Genomic DNA, 18631 nt, shown 5'->3' with positions numbered 1-18631 from the left:
TTCCCCATGACCCGTTACGTCTGCTGTTGGTGGTGTTTGACGGCTTGGATGGCTCTAGGGCGGACAAGCGTTTTTTGGGGACAACGGTGGCAGTGGCCAAAAGAGACATAGCGGCGCACTGGTCCCAGGCTAAAGCACCTACTGTACAGGGATGGAGGAGGGGAGTGGACTGGTGTGGGATCCAGGAGGAAGCCCTATTTGAAGCCCAGGGATGCCCTGACTTATTTAGTAAAGTGTGGGGTAAATGGTTTATAATGCTGCCACTATGATGATCTGCCTTCATTTTATTTTATGTACGATTGTATTTAATGACTGGACTGCCATGGCCAACCCCGATGGGCTGACCCGTGTCTTGTCAACTGTATGTATTGTCATGCCTTTTTTATTGATTAAGGATCTGCTACCAATGAATTTCCATGTTGTTACAAAACCAATAAAGTTGATTATCAAAAAAAAGAACTTTCTTTTATGGTAGCTAGGAAAATGTTTATTCTGTGTTAAGACCGGAGAAGAAAATGATGCTCAGCGAAAGCTTGCTTGCAACCAGCGGAACTACATCCACTATAGTCTTAACCCCTTCGATGCTGATGACGAGCTCAGCTCGTCATCAGCCACGGGGGGGGTGTGCGGATGACGAGCTGAGCTCGTCATCTAACGCGGCTTTTAGAAAAAAGCCGCGTAGCGTGAAAATAACCGCCGCAGCGATGCGGTTAAAGTAAAACCACTAGAAGGTTGACTAAGACGACCACTCTGCTGGATTCATAATATCCTCTATGTCAGCACCAAACAGAGTCCCTTTGACGATACTACTCCTCTGGCTGAATGTGCCCCAAACAGACATAACAATGCCAGAGTCCTGCTTTACCACTCTCACCAATCTGGTTAGTATAGTCAATGATGCAACCAAAAAAGGCTTTGCAATGGAAATCAAAAGCTGCCTAACCCCGGAGGTTGAAGTGCATCTGTCATCCTTTCATAGCCTTTACGCACAGCACCACATATAGCTTTGGGGCATTCACGAACACCGGTGTTCGACTAAGCACACATGGAGATAGAAAACATAACCCTGTGTGGAGTAAACATCTCTCCTGAAATATTCGGGGCACAGACATCCAAAACTTCCTGGCACAACCCCAAACACAGAAACACAGCCAATTTTCCTGACATCTCTCTTCTAGTCAAATACTTATTTCACTGCCAATAGGTTAACAAATTCAATACTATATTTGTATTTTCAAAGTGCAGAATATCTTTCCTTCAGTGGTACAGAGAGATGGACCCCTCTCAACAGTCTGTGCACCATGAAATGCTCCTCTTCTGGGGAAACATCCATAAAAATATACCCTACTGAAGGTATTACAGACCTGTACAACCAACCAACTAAAGCAACTTCTGACATTAATTTAATACATGGACAATGTCTGACCCCTCAGGACTCAGACATCCATTCTATTCACCAAACGGTCCATCTTCTCAAAGCCAACTTCAGAGTATTACTGTACTTCTAGACTCTATTATTGATCCAAGATCTTCTGATAAGTTCTTCAGCCTTTCCTGGGATCATCCCACTGTCCCTGAAATTCCCTGAGCCATGAGGTAGAGAGACAGAGAGAGAGATAGAGAGAGAGCATTCCTCTACTAGTCGATGGAAGGAGTCTTGTGGCTCCATTAGAAGATTCTGATGATGGGGGAGACGGATCAGTAAATATCAGGAAAGCTCCAACAGAACTGGAAACAATACTTGTGATGTCTAGATCAGGGTGACTAGAACCAAGTCCGTCCCAGGTCTATGCACTACCTGCCACCCTTGCAATCATGATAAGGACAGAGCCAGAGCGAAGGACACTTTACTATGGCTTCACCAAAAACCTGGTGGTACCTGCTTTTCAGAAGACCACATGGGGTGGTAAAAATTTCTCCTGGTCCCCAGCTCCATTGTGGAATAGTATGCCAATAGATCTTTAAAAATCCCCATCTCTTGCTACATTCAGGAAGTCCTCAAAAACCTGGCTTTTTAATCAGAAATAGTAGGCCAATATCCACCTTCCCGAGGCCTTTTAATAAAACATAGGAGACTAATGTCCACCAACCGTTAGTCAACTAGAGCCAAGACGCCTAAAGGCATTTGTTCATGCTTAATAAATTCTCTCATTTATTCATAAAGGGTGGAAAGGACATTTGCTCTCCTTGCTCCAATTCTGCAGAAAAGCATCTGTTGCCATTGCACCTGGGTGCAGTCTCCAAAATGAAATACCATGAGAGCTGATGGTCGAGGCGTGTAGCAAAAGAATTGATCCCACAGGGACCCCACCATCTCATAAGAGCACGAAATACGAGGGGTAGAAGTTACCACAATCTGGAACCCGGAAAATGCCTGCATTGCTAGTCTTTTGTCACATACTGATAATCTAGCCGATATTCTACTGTCACCACCACCTGATTTTCTAGGCAAAGTGCAAAAAATTTTAGGGTAGCTCCGACAAGGCCTTTGTTTGTGTCCTCCCGCAGGTGGTTCATGTAAGCAGTGCAGAGATATTGTCAATATTCAGCAGAGCGCCATATGGTGCTCTCTCCTTGGTTCAGCATTTTATCACCAAGGACTTCGGCCAAGAGTTCCAAGCAGATGATATGAAGGTGAGCTTTTCCTCTGACCCACTTCCTCCAATAGATGAACTCCCCAGCCCAGTATTCTCATGTTTCATTCTATCGCTACACCCATGGTTGAGCCAAAGATCACTCCTGTTCAATGCCTCTATATAATTTAGCAACCACAAGATTACTGTCCCGGCATCTTCAAAAAAGGTCACCTGCTCAAAGTATTCCGCACCTTCCTTAGATGTGAGGCTTAATAATTAAGCGGTTCTGGAAAGGTTGCTTTGATGGAAGATGAGAGAAATTACACCACTCAGGCCAGCTGCTGTAAAGAAATTCTGGTCTTTGTCAGAGCTTTCCTGAGCTTCTTCCTTATCTTTTTGGCTGGAAGTTTCTATGTTGCTTGCATAGAGTCTATGGCAAATCCCCCAAAAAGATCCTCTTTTATCTGACCTCCAACTCTGATTTTTCCGCATTGATCACAAAACCCAGAACCCAACTTTGATGAACTTGGTGAAAAATGTGGCCATCTGGCCGTAGAGTTCCAGAGTTGCTGCAACTTTGTCCTCCTGGTTGGGACAGGATCATTTGGTCAGAAGACCTCCCAAACCTTCTTTAGCGCCTTGATGTCCTTGGGCTAAGTTTGCGCTCTATAAGACACAATTTCATTCAATTTCATTCATTCATCAAACGGTTTTCTCAGTCGGCTCACTGCATACTGAGTCTCCTTTACAACTGAGGTCTGATCCATTTAGCAACGGTAATACGATATTTTAAGTTTGATAGTATCATGGTGTCTTAATGGCTTTCCAGCTGTAAATATGCAACTGGCCTCATTTATAGAAAATAATCCTTTTTTGGAGGACATGTAGTTTGGCTTGCTAAGTGGCCACAGCGCCGAATCAGCGCTAATTGTGACCACTGAGGAATTTAGGGCCACATGCGACAAGGGAGGTAACGCAGTCCTTTACCTACTAGACTCGTCCACAGCATTTGATATGGTCAATGATGGTCTTTTCATTGACCGTTCACAGAGCTTAGGGATAGAAGGTGCAGCCCTATCATTGCTGCGCTTCTTCCTTCCGGACCATGTCCAAGTGGTCTCTCTCAATGATTTTACATCTGCGCCCTTTTCTTTGCCATGAGGGGTTCCACATGGCTCCTTTCCGAGTCTGATCCTATTCAAATTCTACGCAGTTTCTTTGGCAACTCTGATTTAGTCCTTTGAGTTACCGTTAGTATCTTATACTGACGACACACAGATTGTGGTTTCACGCTTGAATAAGTGTCCCAATATGAGTGACACTTTTTGGAATTGTATGAGTTCAGTTAGTCGATGGATGACAACTGCCTTAAGTTAAATTCATTGAAGACAGAAGTCATTCTATTCAGTAACAAGACCTCCTTCTTGTTCCGGTTGTGGTGGCCAGATGAGTTGGGTGCTCTTTCAAAGCTGGCTAAAAAGGTTAAACACATTGGGGTCCTGGTGGATGATAGACTAACTTTCAAAGAGTAAGTTATTAAGGTTGTGTCTACATCTTGTTCATCACCACCTCCTTTTCTGAATCGTACATCTTTTTACACTGCACGAATAATGAAGAAAATTGCTCGATTTCAGCCATTTGATCTTCTAAAGACAGCTGTCATCGCTTTAGTCCTATCAAGATTGGACTATGGCAATGGTCTCTACCAAAACGTAAACAAAAGAGCTCTAAATAAGCTGCAAATCCTACAAAACTTTGCAGTTCAGAGTATCCTAAATTACCCAGATTCTACTTGGCCTCTCAAGCTATCAGTAGCTACATTGGCTACCTTTGAAGCAGTGTATAGTCTTTAAGGCCTTATGCATTGTATTTAAGGCACTTCATGGACAAGGTCCAGCCTATCTGAAAGAAAGTTTTACATGGTATTTCCCACGCAGGACTCTTTGTTTCAGCTAGGCCAGTTATCTGATAGTTCCTCCTTGCAAATGCTCCTCTTGGGAAGGCAGGAGCTGTTATTATCAGTACTGCCCAAATTAAGATCCTCTTCTCCAGGATTTAAAAGTAGCTACTTCTCTATCAGCTTTCAGGAAATCTTTGAGAACTTGGCTATTTAGACAGTAGAAGTGTGGTTGGTGCCTGCTCTTGTCAGATACAGCAACAAGACGTGTCTGGGCATTTGTTGCGTTCTACAAGCTCTATCATTCATTCTATCATTCATTCAGCCCATCCTTCTTATGATACCTATTCTGGGCATGGCCATTAAGGTGTGCCTGCATCATATTCATCATTAGAATCCCCCATCAAAAGTCATTGCTGTCCATGCCATCATCTGCATTGGAGATTGAGGTGGGATGGGGTCTGGTGTTAGCGGCAACAATGTTGCTGGAACTGCCAGGGACCAATCTATACTGGCTGGTTTTACTATCTGTGCTTTTGGGCAATGCTAGAGAGGTCCCTCTAAATCCATGAAAAGCATCTGCCCCAGCTGGATGCCCCCTCTTCCTTTTGCTATTTCAGGAATCTGACTGACGACTGCAGGGGTTTGGAAGTTCCCTGTGGGGCTCAAATGCTTTCCCTCCTTAAGAGGGGTTTGGAATCTGTTGCCACTGAAAGAAAAAGTTGCTTCCCAAAAGGCTCTATGGTGCTGCCTTCCTTCTTTTTAACTGAGGTCTCCACTACCTCTACTAAAAAGTTGTCCTCCCAAGAGAGGACTTTCTCCTCCGTTTACTACATACATCTCTTAGGTAGTTTTCAGCATATTGCCTGAGGCGGTCCTGCGCTCTATATAAACTACTGCATTATGAGGCTGAGTTAAGGGAGACAACATCCTATGAGGTCAAAGTGTGCAAAGCCCGATGTGCTGTCTATGTGAAATCACTGGTGTGAGAGCTCAATTGATACAAACCTCCAGTAGCACACCACACTCTGGATGCGGCGGGCAATGATTTATCAGCTCTACAAATATCACTTTGTCTGCTGAATTTACATTTTGTGAACAATTATATTCTATCTTGGTTCTTAACATCTGAATATTCATATACGTGGTCAACAACATTTTGTCCATAACCACCTATTCACAACTTTAGGACAGTCAATCCAGAAATTAAGGCGCACAATGGAATGGTCTGAGAGCGCGCCTGCGGGGTGATTTTGGGAAGTGACAAAGGTGATAAATAAAAAAAATCAATTCTTAACGCAGACTAAGTTTTTTGAGAAACAAGAATATGTTGTACTATGCAGGTTCAGTTTGCTCCAAACTTCTTGTACCCCGCACCGGACACAAAAATCATTAAAAATATTTTTTGTTTCCTGTGTTGAGTGCAATTGGGAGAAGAGGAATCTAAACTTGGCAAGGACAAATAATTAAATTTATCACCCACTATAACTATACCAGGTAGATTTCAAAGCTCCTATTCTAAAGACTTTAAAAGGTGAGTATTGTCAGATATTGGACCATAGTAAGAAATAATATTATATCTAACGTTTTGAGTTATAATGTGTACAATAACTCAAAAACACTAACTACAAATGGAGTAAAGCAACTAATGTCGAATCTTCTGTTATTTATGAAAGCAGGGCCTATATCTGGGCGAGATGCTGACAACACAAAAACAGTATTTGATCCAGGGATACTTCATTTGATTATTTCTTCTAATGAAGTGTGTCTTTTGTGAAGGAATAATGGTGGGTATGTATGGTAAGAACCCTATAAAAATGGCATCCCTCTTTTACTTATGGTTGTTTAAACCATTGACATTATAATTAGCAATGGGCAGGCCAAGCATTGGATTTGCACTTTTTTGTAACATCATTCTTTGTTGCATAATAGGGAAAGCATTCAGTAACTTTGTTTAATCTTTAGTATAAAAAATAAAGCATTCACCATATGACTGCTTCTGAGGCTGATCTTAATCGTTTGTTTTTCCTTGCAGTGCTCCCAAAGAAGAAGAAAACCTTTACTAAACTCTTACATTAGCAACCCCTCCCTCTCCTCCCGAACCAACACACTCAAGCCCATCTATGACAACTTCCATCTTGTTGCTGTATTCTCATTGCGCCTGTGGTTGCCTGGAGTACAGTTTCTAGTGCTTAGAACTTCACATCATAGTCAAAAATGTGTCCGCTTCAGATAGCTCAGAATTTTTTTTAAAACGGACAAGAGATCCTTTAGCTTAGCTGGTTAGATACAAACTGTTCTTGAGCTCATTTTGCCTTGAATGTCTCTATCATTTTTTTAAACTCTCAACCACATTGAGAGGTTTCATATGAGACGTAAGGAAAGATTTAAAAAGAAAACATTGTTTCTACATTGATGGTTCTCTGTTTAGTACCTTTCTCAATGCTTTCTCTTAAATTCAAAAGTCCTGAAAATAAATTACAATAGTCCGAGGTTTGAACGGTCCTTTAATGACTGTCTTGAACGTGTACAGATCACTATGTTCATGTTATAAAAAGCTTAGAATAATCATAGGCTATCTTGTTTCGATAATACATGGCTTAAAACGGTAGTCTCTTCTTGTTTGGAGCAGTGGACCCCAGCGTGTAGCCTGTGAGCAAAAGGTTGATCACAGCACTCTAAAATGTTGCTCGCCGTATCGTCCATACGTATATGGATCTTTTTGTGTCCATTTTACAGTGCGCATTTATTTTCCTCAGCAAGAGGGAATAAGGAGGCAATCACTCCTGTTTAGTTTTCCTGTGGACCACTGCTTCCCAGACACTTGTTCCTCTGCGATTGGCAGAATCACGGAACAGTCAGAATTTGAAGCACTATGTATAGTACCTATATATTGTACATAAAATGGGCTAACTGTGCATTTTAGAATTGTTAACAACTGTGTAACTTTTTTTTAACTCTTTTTATTAGAAACAAAGAAAAAGAGATTACAAAAAGGAAATCAAATCTCAGGTGAACACATACAGTTTCAACGCATGGGTCATTGTGGCAAGGTACAGAACAAAATATAACAACATTTAATGCTAGAACCTTAGGGATTCCTGTGCTGCCAGGTCCAATCTCGGCGTAGGTGGTTCACAGATCTCTCCTAAGTGGCTATTCCATGCCCCCCATATCTTCCCCCACTTCTTCGGGCACCCCTGGCCACGTATACTGCTTTCTCTCTAAACATACACCAGTCAAGGTCTTCCGCCCATTTGCTGACTTGGGACGGCTGACTGGCACCCCAGAGCTGAGTTATATTTTGCTTAACCACCATGTACGCCAGCATCACCCATTGTTTCTGGTACGAATTTAAATCCGTAGGCACCCACACATTCAACAAACATCTCCGGGCTTCTGGTCGTATTTCCGCACCCAAAACTTCCCCCAGCTCATCGTAAATCTTCGTCCAATATATCTGCATCACTTCACAGTGCCAGAGAATATGCATTAAGGTGCCAATTTCTCCACACTCTCTCCTGCAATCTCCACTCTTGGCTCGTCCCATTAGCACCAAACGAGGCCCAGTTATATAGGATCGATGTAATATCTTCAACTGCACCAGTCCGAGCCGCATCTGGATAGCGAATACTTTCGGGGAGGAAACCGCTTCCATCCAGTCCTCATCATCGAGCTCTAACCCTTCCGCACTACATTGGGCTCTAATCCGCTCCAACGAGTTCTCCATGTTGTTGACCAATTTCCTGTACATCAAAGAAATGGTTTTCTCTGGAATATGCCCATCTAGTACACGGTCCTCAAGAGGAGACGCCTCCGGGAGTATCATGCCTTTAGGGACATGGGTGGTGAGGGTATGCCTCACCTGCCGAGATCGGTGATATTCGTTTTCATGTAAACTATACTGTTTTTAAGGGACTCGAATGTATGCACCGTGCCTTTCCCCCACACATCTTTTATTTGGGTAATTCCGATAAGGTCCCATCTGTCGAACCCCTTAGTTTTCCACAGACTACCCAGCTTCTCAGAGTTCAGCAGGGAAGTGGCCAGTGTCAGTCTGCCTTCCCAACCAAGACATTTATTGGCTGTGTGCCACACCTGTATCGCAAGCGCGGTCGGGCCTGTCAACGGAAACCTCCCAGGCCTGGAATACAGAGCTCTATCTATCAACCCATCCGGGGCCTGACCCCGGTCTATGGCATAGCCCGGATCCCCCAGGAGTCTGTAGACAATATAATTCACGGCGTCCAGTTGTGAGGCCCAATAGTACTTCAATAGTACTTCCTTAAATCGGGAAGCCCGATTCCGCCGTCGTACCACTGGAGAGTCAGTTTACTAAACGCTATACATGCCCTACCATCCCACAGGAGCGGCCTCTGAAGAGTCTCTATCTCCCTAAAATATGTAGTCGGCACTGGGTCCATCGAATTCTGCAAGGCATACAAAAACCGAGGCAGAGTCATCATCTTGAAGAGAGAGGCTCTTCCGAGCAAGGAGAGTGGAAGAGCTTTCCAGCTCTCCACATCTTTCTTACACCTTTTCAATGGGGAAGCTAAATTATTATCGTATTTTAACTGTGGATTATGCGTGATAAATATACCTAAATACTTAAATCCTACCGTCTCGATATGAACTGGGCAAGACTGCAGAATCACCGGCGGGTCGCCCACCAAGACAAAGAGCACCGATATTGCCCAATTAATGGCCAATCTGGAGTATCTACCAAAAATGGCAAGCACGTCTAGAAAGTTGCGGAAGGGGTCTTAGGGGTTGGTGAGGTAAAGCAAAACGTCATCTGCATAGAGCGAGATCTTATCTTCCCAGTCAGGCGACCATTGTAAGCCCTGTATCGACCTATCCCACCTGACCCAGGCCGCCAAGGGCTCCATCGCGAGAGCAAAGAGTAATGGGGACAGCGGGCATCCCTGTCTCGTGCCCCTTCCCAAAGAAAAGTCACTAGCCTTACAGTTATGGACGACCACTCTAGCTAAGGGGTTTGCGTATAGCAGGCGTACCCAAAAAAAAAAAACTCACTTCCAAAGCCCAGCTTCGCCAACACCACAAACAGATATTGCCACTCCACTCTATCAAAGACCATTGTGGCATCTAGAGATACCAACACTGTCGGCTCAACTGTGTAACCTTTTAATATTAACTACCTGGACAATTATGGACAGAAAAGTGATAACTGTGACATTTTGGAAATAGCATGTGTTTTAGCGAGTATTGCTGGTAACTAAGAAACAAGCTATTTGGAGATTCTCGGGAGTGTAAATCGAGGGATAATGGGAAGCTTCAAATGTTTAGTGGGATGACAGGAACTTCCAGGTGCACGGCTTGCTTCCCCTCCTTTGTATCTGACCTCTTGACCTACGTTACAGAATGAGGCACGCTGAAGAGGCTAATGTCAAATAAACTCTACTTAAATGGCATGCACTGATTCTCCCAGTGCAGCTTCTGCTACTGAGGAACTGGGACTGTTCAGGCTTCTTATCTGGGTTTCAAGCAGTCAGCAGATGGTGAACAATAACATAGTAAACATTATACAGTTGAATATCAGAGGGAAAGAGTCATCCACCCTCTTGATTGTATTTGGGTCAGTTAAAGAATAGTGGTAACTGCCGAATTACAGAAGACTGTGCAAAGACCTTGGCATAAAATGGTGTTAGATCTTCACAGGATTTCAAAAAAACAGTGGTCAACTGTGCTATAAACTCCACCATTGTACATACAACCTACCACAAAATCTTTGGTGAAAACCTCAGCCCATCTTAAAGGAGCCTTCATATACCAATACATTTTGACTAAACTCATTAAATCCTCATAACTTTAACAGTTGAATATATAATTCTGTCGAGATTTAACTGATGTTTCTTAGAGATGATCTTTCAATTATACAATTTTTCTGATGAACACAGAGGAATGAAATGTTTCATATTTATCACTTACAACTAATTTTCTCAAACGCTCCTTAGGCAAGATGTTCTAATTCCTCTTGAAAACAGAAAATAGTATTAAAATCCCAGTACGTTTTTACCAATGTCTTCATCAAGAATCATGAGTCACTATTTCCCAAATATCTAAGGATGTAGTCACCAACATCCCTGTAGACCGGTCCTCTACAAATTAAGTAGTTTATGTGGTTTCAAGTTTTTAATTATGCCAATATTTTTGAGACATTTACTGAGGGGAACCCACACCGCTCTAAATTGGTCTTCAAATTATATCACTTTTAGTCACTGTCACTATATTGAAATTTGAAATGGAAAATTTACTACTGAACAGTACGCAAAATGCAGTGAACCACTGTTTATTTTTATGGGATATATTTACATATAATGTGCATTTCAGTCCATACTTCTGTTTCACACAATTTACCGGTTTGGGTGTTGTTCCTCTTTTAATTAGACACACAAATGTTGCCCAATGCTCTAACAGTTGAAGATGGATCACTGGTTTAGTGCTTAAAAATACCATAAACCTTGTGACCAATAGGGGCCAACATGTCACATGTCACATGTCACTGATTTCCTTTCATCAACGGTGCATTCAGCTTTCACCAACTGATTTAAACGTTAAAGGTCTAAAAACAACAAATGCACATGCATTCCTTAGCAGGCTTTTATTACAAAAAAATTCATTTGACTTATGCCCCTGTATTTAGTTATGTTGACGTTTACAAATAAGTACAAATATGTTATTGCTTTGTTTTCAGAAATCAATGTTTTTTTAAGTACTTAATAATCAACAGCAGAAACGATAAGCAAATAAAAACTAAATATTGAAGAAAGTAAAGTGTATTCGTTAAATATACAAAACAGAGAATAAAAATCCTGGACAAAAAGGAGAATCATAGGTGCCATTTGAATTGATTTACCTATATTTCAATAAATGAATTGTGAGAATCATTTATAAAGATGACTCAATATCAGGTTGTTTGTGTTTGCAACAAAGTGTCTTTAAAATCCGTCCTTGCATCTTCTTGGTCAAAGAATGGAGGCAGGTGGTGCTTCCTAGTCTCTTTAGGATATGAGCAAAAAACATAGATCATGACTCAGAGTCTTAATCCCACGTTGGCACAGGCAAGAAAATCAAGTATCCACTCGACCATCTATCTAGGCCCTAACCATAACCATCAAATATCTAACTTTTCCTTGCTCAGAAATGGAACAGGCAGGAGTTGCTAATTCTAGCTCTACGGATTGTATGGGAGTTAGTCTGTGTACATTTATTTTTTACATACACTCCGTTCCAGCTTTTCCAGGAATTTAACCATTCCAGCAGAAGAACACTACCCCGTATAATATGCGGCGTGGGAGTGATTTCAAGTTAACATGACTGAATTAATTGCGTTATTCCCGCATGATTACCAGCGTACTTTAAAGTTACATAAACATGTTGCAGGTAATAGATGAAACACGTATTTCACTTTGCCCAAAAAATCTTCTAATAAAGAAACATCAACCAGGTAGTTGATAAAACAGTTTTGCCAGATCACATCCAATGAAGAAATATTGCTTGAAACAACTAAAAACATTCAAAAGCACAATAATAAACACCTGTCAGGAGAACTGTAGTAAACACGGGCAATATAAAGGTGAAAAGGTTTGATACATATAAAAATTAGTGAACCCTAAAAATAAAACGCAATAATACACGACCACGCCTGAGATCTCAGGTCATCGTTTTCCATGCTTCGGAAATACTTTAGGTCCGCTCTGTAAGGGAATGCGGTAATTCATTCTCTTTGTAGCTGCTAGACAATACCCTCTCAGCTCAGCTCTGCCATACTGACTTCCTTTGGGAATTTAGACGCTAGTGAACCATGGCTTCTATGTCTGCGGATGTCTCAATTAGTCCCAATAAGCATCTGTGAAGGCCGGTGTTTTCTCGAGTCCAGGGTAGTGTTCTGGGTAACTGCACGCTTAACAAATACTATAGTATATTATAGTAGAAACGTAACCGGAAGTGAAACATAAAAAAAAACACAGCCAATGACTTAAAAAGTTTCCACCATTGAAAGGCAGGCCTTACCTATGGCGCCTGTTTCATAAAAATAACAGTTCCTGCACAAAACGTAACCTGCTTGCAAACATTGCACGTTTAAATGCCAAAAACATTGAGGCTTGAGGTGCACAGAGGAACTGATAAGCCCTCTGCATTAAAAACAAAAGTCAGAAATGTAGTTCAGCCGCCTCACACTTGAGTAAATATCGGACTTCTTCCTCAAAGAAAATCTGCAGCACATTTGGCACTGTGGCAAATGCCCGTGCAATCTTTGTGCATTAAGAAACGTGCACAATGCATCAAAAACGCTACACTGAACTGAACCTTCTCTTTGTGTCTATTACTCAAATATTTACGTGCTGAGAAAGCCAGTCACTCTCTGATTTTGGGGACATTCACTGCCCCTTCTCGCCCTGAAAACGGGCTTGCCATTAACTGTAACTGCAACTGCTTTCAAGGTAGGAGACCTGCAAACGTAAGCTGCATATCTATAGAGCTGGAAGACTGTGAAAGTTCACCACCTTTTTGTAAGTGCCCCAAGCTGGATCGAAACAGATGCACTTGTGAGATTTACAGACATTGAAATTCAATCAAGTGACAAAATGTCGCATGTATAAAAATTCATTTACGAGCTCGAACCCATAGTCTGTGATTCTTCAAAGTGAATTTGCAATCATAAATAAAGCCATTTGCGGACATCAGTGGAACTTGGGCGTTGAAATACCTTTAAAAATGGGGCAGTGTTGCATTAAAGCCATCCTCTTTCCCTAACATCTCTCAATATACTGTAATGCTCAGCAATATGATGCACACGGATCCAATAAAAACATTGGCATAAGATGTGGCGTTCCACATAATCAGCAGACGAGAGAAGCAAGGCGTGAATAACATAACACGTCGAGAACATTCTGTATCAAGGAGTTTAGTATAGCACCAGCCTGCTGCCTTCCGACATATTGCCACTACTGTATATGTTTTTCCTCTACCAACGACACCATTCGATGGAATTAAGACTCAAATTCAAGACACTTTGCATCACGTGTAAGGCATACTGACTGAAAGGATGCTCCAGAAAAAATATCCCCATTACATCTCGGCCAGAAAGCCACAGTCACATATGATTCAAATGGCAGAAAAATACAGAGCCACACCCTGGGAGTTCAGAAGCCTCTGTATGAAATGCCCTGAACCCCAACCTAAAGAGGCTTCAAAATATAGCTGTACGTTCAAATGTAAGTGGGCACAAGTTGCATCAGCTTCCATTTCAACTACTAACAAGCACTAGCAAAGCCAACAGTTCTCGCGCATTGTGTACACCAGCGTGACTGCTGTTCAGCATGGCTAAAAAGTAGTGGTGTAGAGAGGGGTGTGGAGTGTCATAGAGCGGAATGACAAATAGTATAGTGCCTTTGTCTTTTATTGGAATAGTGTGTTGTCACAAAGAGTGGTGTACAGGCATAGAGTAGGGTGAACTGGTGTAGAGTGCATTGCCATGAGTGTTGCAGAGTATAGTGGTTAAAGTGCAGTGGCATTGAATTCAGCGGAGTACAATGCAGTGTTGTAGAATGCAGTGGGATAGACTAGAATGGTGCATAGCGGAGTGGAGTGGCACAGAGTGCAGCGGCGCGTAGAGTTGAGTGATGCAGAGTGCAGTGGCACAGAGGCATAGAGTAGCACTGAGTAAAGTATAGTGGCATAGAGTGCAGCTGTACAGTGGTTAAGAGTAGAGTGGTGTAGAGTGCAGTGGCGTAGAGTGGAGTGGCGCAGAGTGGAATAGAGTGGTGTTGGACAGGCCCCAGAAACGGGCTCGCTCCCTCCCCGCACGACAGAGCCAGAGCACCGACCCTCCAGCAGCTACCCACAGAAGTCACCCGGGACCCGTCCCACACGGGACACCTGCCCCCAAACATCTCGGTATCACTGGCCCGGGCCACCGCCAGTACCCTTGCCCGGGCCCAGCCGCCATCTTGGACACTGCGCCACGAGGCCGCGTGGCCTCAGCTCGACCCTAACCCTGGGCCTGGCCAGGCCCCGACATCCCGGCACCACCATCCACCCAGGAGGTGAGCGGACCACTTGGCAGGTCAATGGGAGAGAGGAGCGTTGATGGCTCTCCCCCGCCAGGTGCCGATCGCCCCCAGCCTCCCCGGGCGCTGGCTCCACCCCCCTACTGGGTGTCTGGACTGCCTCATCCCGGACCTCCCGACCTCCAAGTGCGAGGGTCCGGACATCAAAGGGCGCCAGACCTATAACTGGGGCAGCTCCAGAGCAGGAAGGCAGTTGTGTCCTGGAGTCGAGAGACACCTAGAAGAACTCATCCTTGACGGACTGTTGGCGCTGCCGCAGCCCTGCCTTGCGAACTGTCGTCCTGCCTGCTGGCGCTGCCGCGGCCTTCTGCAACCTTCATCCTCGTCGGGACCTGCTGGCGCTGCCGCGGCCCGTTACCATCTACGACCTCCTCGGGACCTGCTGGCGCTGCCGCGGCCCGGTACCACCTACGATCTCCTCGGGACCTGCTGGCGCTGCCGCGGCCCGACCTCCTAGAACGCCGAGCTCGAGGACTGAGAGCTACCATCATCTCATCCACTACCAGTTGGTAACAAGACTGTCCCGCTACCCCATTTTCCTTCCAAGAGACTAAGAACCGAGGGGACCCCTGTGTCCAGACCTCCTTGTACCATACTACCGTACTTCAAGATTTGCTTATAAAGAACGTTAAACCCTATCTTTGTGTGGTGTCCATCTGTGGGGGGGGGGGAGTTACTTGTCTGTACGATCGCTGGAGACGGCTCTCCCCGGAGACCTCTCCCCCTGTCCTCGGCCGACCCTCCAGGTCCCGTCTAACATTGGTGGCCAGCGGCGCGATCCGAACCAACGCGTACCGTACAGAAAGTAACTCACCCCACGACTAAACCACAATGTCAACGAAAGAGAGCGGATCCACAGAGAAATTCCAGATGGAGAAATTGGAGGAGTACAGCCATCGAGAGCTAAAACAATTTTGCATAGAACTAGGCATTGCTACCACCGGTCTGAGCACGAAAGACGATTTCAAACACGCCCTAGAATCTTGGGCAGAAACCGGTGCCGTCAGACCCCGGGACCAAGACGTCGAAGCGCCAGAGACAAACACCACTTCTCCCGAAGAAAGGAGAGCGGGTCTCTCCCGGGAAGAGATCCAAGAGCGAGAAAAAAACAGACTCCACGAATTGGAGTTGGCACGGCTCAAGTTGGACGGAGAGCTGAAACTAGCAGAACAAAAACTGAACTTAGAACACTTACGGCTCCGAGAAGAGCGGGAAGAAAAGCAAAGACAAAGAGAACTCGAAGAGAAAAGACTGGCATACGAACACGAGCGCAAGCTAGCGGAAATCGAACTGCGAAAACAAAACAAGGAACTAGGGGTGCCCGAACAACCGCGCACCCCGGGCGCTACAGAACCGAAAGTCCACATCCCTAAAGATGTCGTCCGAGAATATTATAGGAACGACGACATACAACAGTGGTTCAAGGCCTATGAGATCGCCATGACCTCCCACCGGATCGATCGAAGTGACTGGGGAGCCGGCCTATGGGGGAGGTTCGTCAATGAAGGCCGCGATGCCCTGCTACAGCTCCCGGACCATCAGATGACGTCCTATGATCACATGAAGGCCGCCCTCCTCACTCGTTATGTTCTCACACCCGAGATGTACCGCCAGAGGTTCCGCGACTGCACCCGGATCCCGGGTACAACTTGGGTGGAATATGTGAACTATTTCAGCCCAGCCTTCGAGGGATGGATCAAAGGTAGCCGCGTAACCACATACGAGCAACTCTTCAACCTCATTGTATGGGAGCACCTCTCCAACAACTGCTTTGTCGAGCTCAGGCAGCACCTCCTCGACAGTAAATTGACTGACCCTCGGCAGCTCGCCACGGAGGCTGACCGTTGGGAGAGCACCCGAGTGGCCCGGAGTGGGCCAACCGAGCAGAACCGAAACAACCAAGGTCACCATCGTCCCCGAGGAGGAGGAGGCCAGGGGACGGGGCAGAGATGCCGTCCCGGCAGCTCCCGCCAACAACACCCCGCCCCCGGCTGGGCGGGGGAACCCTCCGATGCGCCCAGGGTTCCGAGCCAATGTCACTTGCCATCGGTGCCAGAGGGTCAGCCACTATGCCAGCGACCCGAACTGCCCAAAGAACCAGACTCCCGGGCCCTGCCAGGTCGCGGCTGCCGCCCTAGGAGAAGAACAAACGTCCGAGGAGCATGAAGAATACGAGCAAGAGCAGCCCGAGTGGGAACCTGCCGCCATGGTCCTGGCTTGCCTAGGGGGAAGAGACATGATCCCGCGGGTCCCCCTACCCGCGAACACCAGAAAGTACAGCCAGTGGGTGAACATCAATGGACGCAAGGCCGAAGCCCTGCGTGACACCGGGGCCAGCGTGACGGCCGTCCGCTGTCACCTGGTGACCCCAGAACAAATCCTGCCAAACGTCCTTTGCCCCGTCCGATCGGCCGACAACTCTGAGAGCCTGTGTCGGATGGCCTGTGTCCCCTTTGAATGGGGAGGAGTGTCCGGCATGCTAAAAGTGACTGTCCGCGATGATGCCCCCGTGGACTGCCTCCTGGGAAACGACCTCGAGAGTTCCCCGTGGGCGGCCGTTGAGAGAAGAGAACACCTGGGGATGTTGGGCCTCCCAGACTGGGCGTGCGTAACAACCCGGTCCATGGCCGCCCGTGCCATCCCCAGACCCGAAGAACCCGAATGGCCAGCACCTCCTCCTCCGATCACTCCAGAGGAAGACACCGTCCCTACGGACCCCCCAGAACGAGCCCCGGAAGAGCCCGCTCAGCCCCAGGACCTTCCAGACCTGGCTCAGTGGCGTCAAGAGGGGGGGCCCACCCAAGAACAATTCCGGCAGGAACAAAAGACCTGTCCCTCCCTCGAGGGACTCCGACAACAAGCCCTCGCCCAGAGCGCGGGAGACACCGCAGGGGCGCACTGGATCTACTGGGACAATGATTTACTGTACAGCGAGCAGGGAATCGCCGAATTGGGGGCCAGTCGGGTGCTGGTGGTGCCCCTCCGCTTCAGAGACTTCCTGTTGAACTTGGCACATGATGTCCCCCTGGCTGGGCACCTGGGGCAAGACAAAACCTACAACCGTCTGGTGACTCACTTTTACTGGCCCAAGATGAGAAATGACGTTTCCAATCACTGCCGGGCCTGCCCCACCTGCCAGGCCAGCGGAAAGAGCGGCCGAAAACTCAAGGCACCCCTACAGCCATTCCCCGTCGTCACCACCCCGTTCGAACGGGTGGGAATAGACATTGTGGGGCCCCTGGACCCCCGAACAGCACAAGGGCACCGATTCATCCTGGTCCTGGTGGACCACGCCACCCGCTATCCCGAGGCCATTCCCCTCCGAACAGTGACAGCACCAGTGGTAGGCCGAGCCTTGATGGGAATCTTCTCGCGAGTGGGCTTCCCCCGGGAGGTCGTCAGTGACCGGGGCACAAACTTTATTTCGAAATATATTAAATCCCTCTGGCAGCAGTGCGGAGTCACCGACCGATTCACAACCCCCTATCACCCACAAGGAAACGGACTGGTCGAGCGGTTCAACCGCACCCTCAAGGGAATGATTATGGGGCTAGAGGAACCCCTACGCCGCCAGTGGGACGTGCTCCTCCCATGCCTCCTCTTCACCTACCGGGAAGTCCCCCAGAAGTCCCTCGGTTTCAGCCCTTTCGAGCTCCTGTACGGGCACCCTGTCCGAGGGCCTCTCAGCTTAGTTAAAGAAGAATGGGAAATGGCCCCCCTGAAAACCCCTCCAGACGTCTACAAGTACCTCCTGACCCTCCGCAACCAGACCAGGCGATTCCGGGAGATCGCTAAAGCCAATCTTGAGGCCAGTCAGGAGGACATGAAGAAATGGTACGATCAACATGCCTCCTCCATTGAGTTCGAACCTGGTCAGCAGGTGTGGGTGATGTCCCCCACCGAACCGTGTGCCTTGCAAGATAAATGGACAGGACCCTTCAAGGTGGTCGAACGCAAGGGCCCTGTCACCTATCTCATCGACATGGAGTCCCCCCGAAACCCCCTCCGGGTCCTCCACGCCAACAGACTCAAACCACACTTCGTGCGCTCAGAACTCAGCCTAC

General features: G+C 46.3%; 1 protein-coding gene and 1 long non-coding RNA gene across 3 annotated transcripts in view; one reads left to right on the top strand and one right to left on the bottom strand.

Moving 5' to 3' along the window:
* The window catches only part of JAK2 (Janus kinase 2), a 1290985-nt gene that overhangs the window by 1257650 nt on the left and 14704 nt on the right, over nucleotides 1–18631 (bottom strand). The gene's annotated exons all lie outside the window — the stretch shown is intronic.
* On the top strand, nucleotides 292–3075 carry LOC147727419 (uncharacterized). The gene is made up of 3 exons (XR_015309475.1): nucleotides 292–566; nucleotides 703–1239; nucleotides 1549–3075. It is a non-coding gene; the product is annotated as an uncharacterized LOC147727419 (long non-coding RNA).

The sequence above is a fragment of the Lissotriton vulgaris genome, chromosome 3_1 (genome assembly GCF_964263255.1).
Source record: "Lissotriton vulgaris chromosome 3_1, aLisVul1.2, whole genome shotgun sequence".
Taxonomy (NCBI): Eukaryota; Metazoa; Chordata; class Amphibia; order Caudata; family Salamandridae; genus Lissotriton; species Lissotriton vulgaris.
Note: the sequence above shows the minus strand (reverse complement) of the source record. Positions and strands in the feature narration are given on the sequence as shown.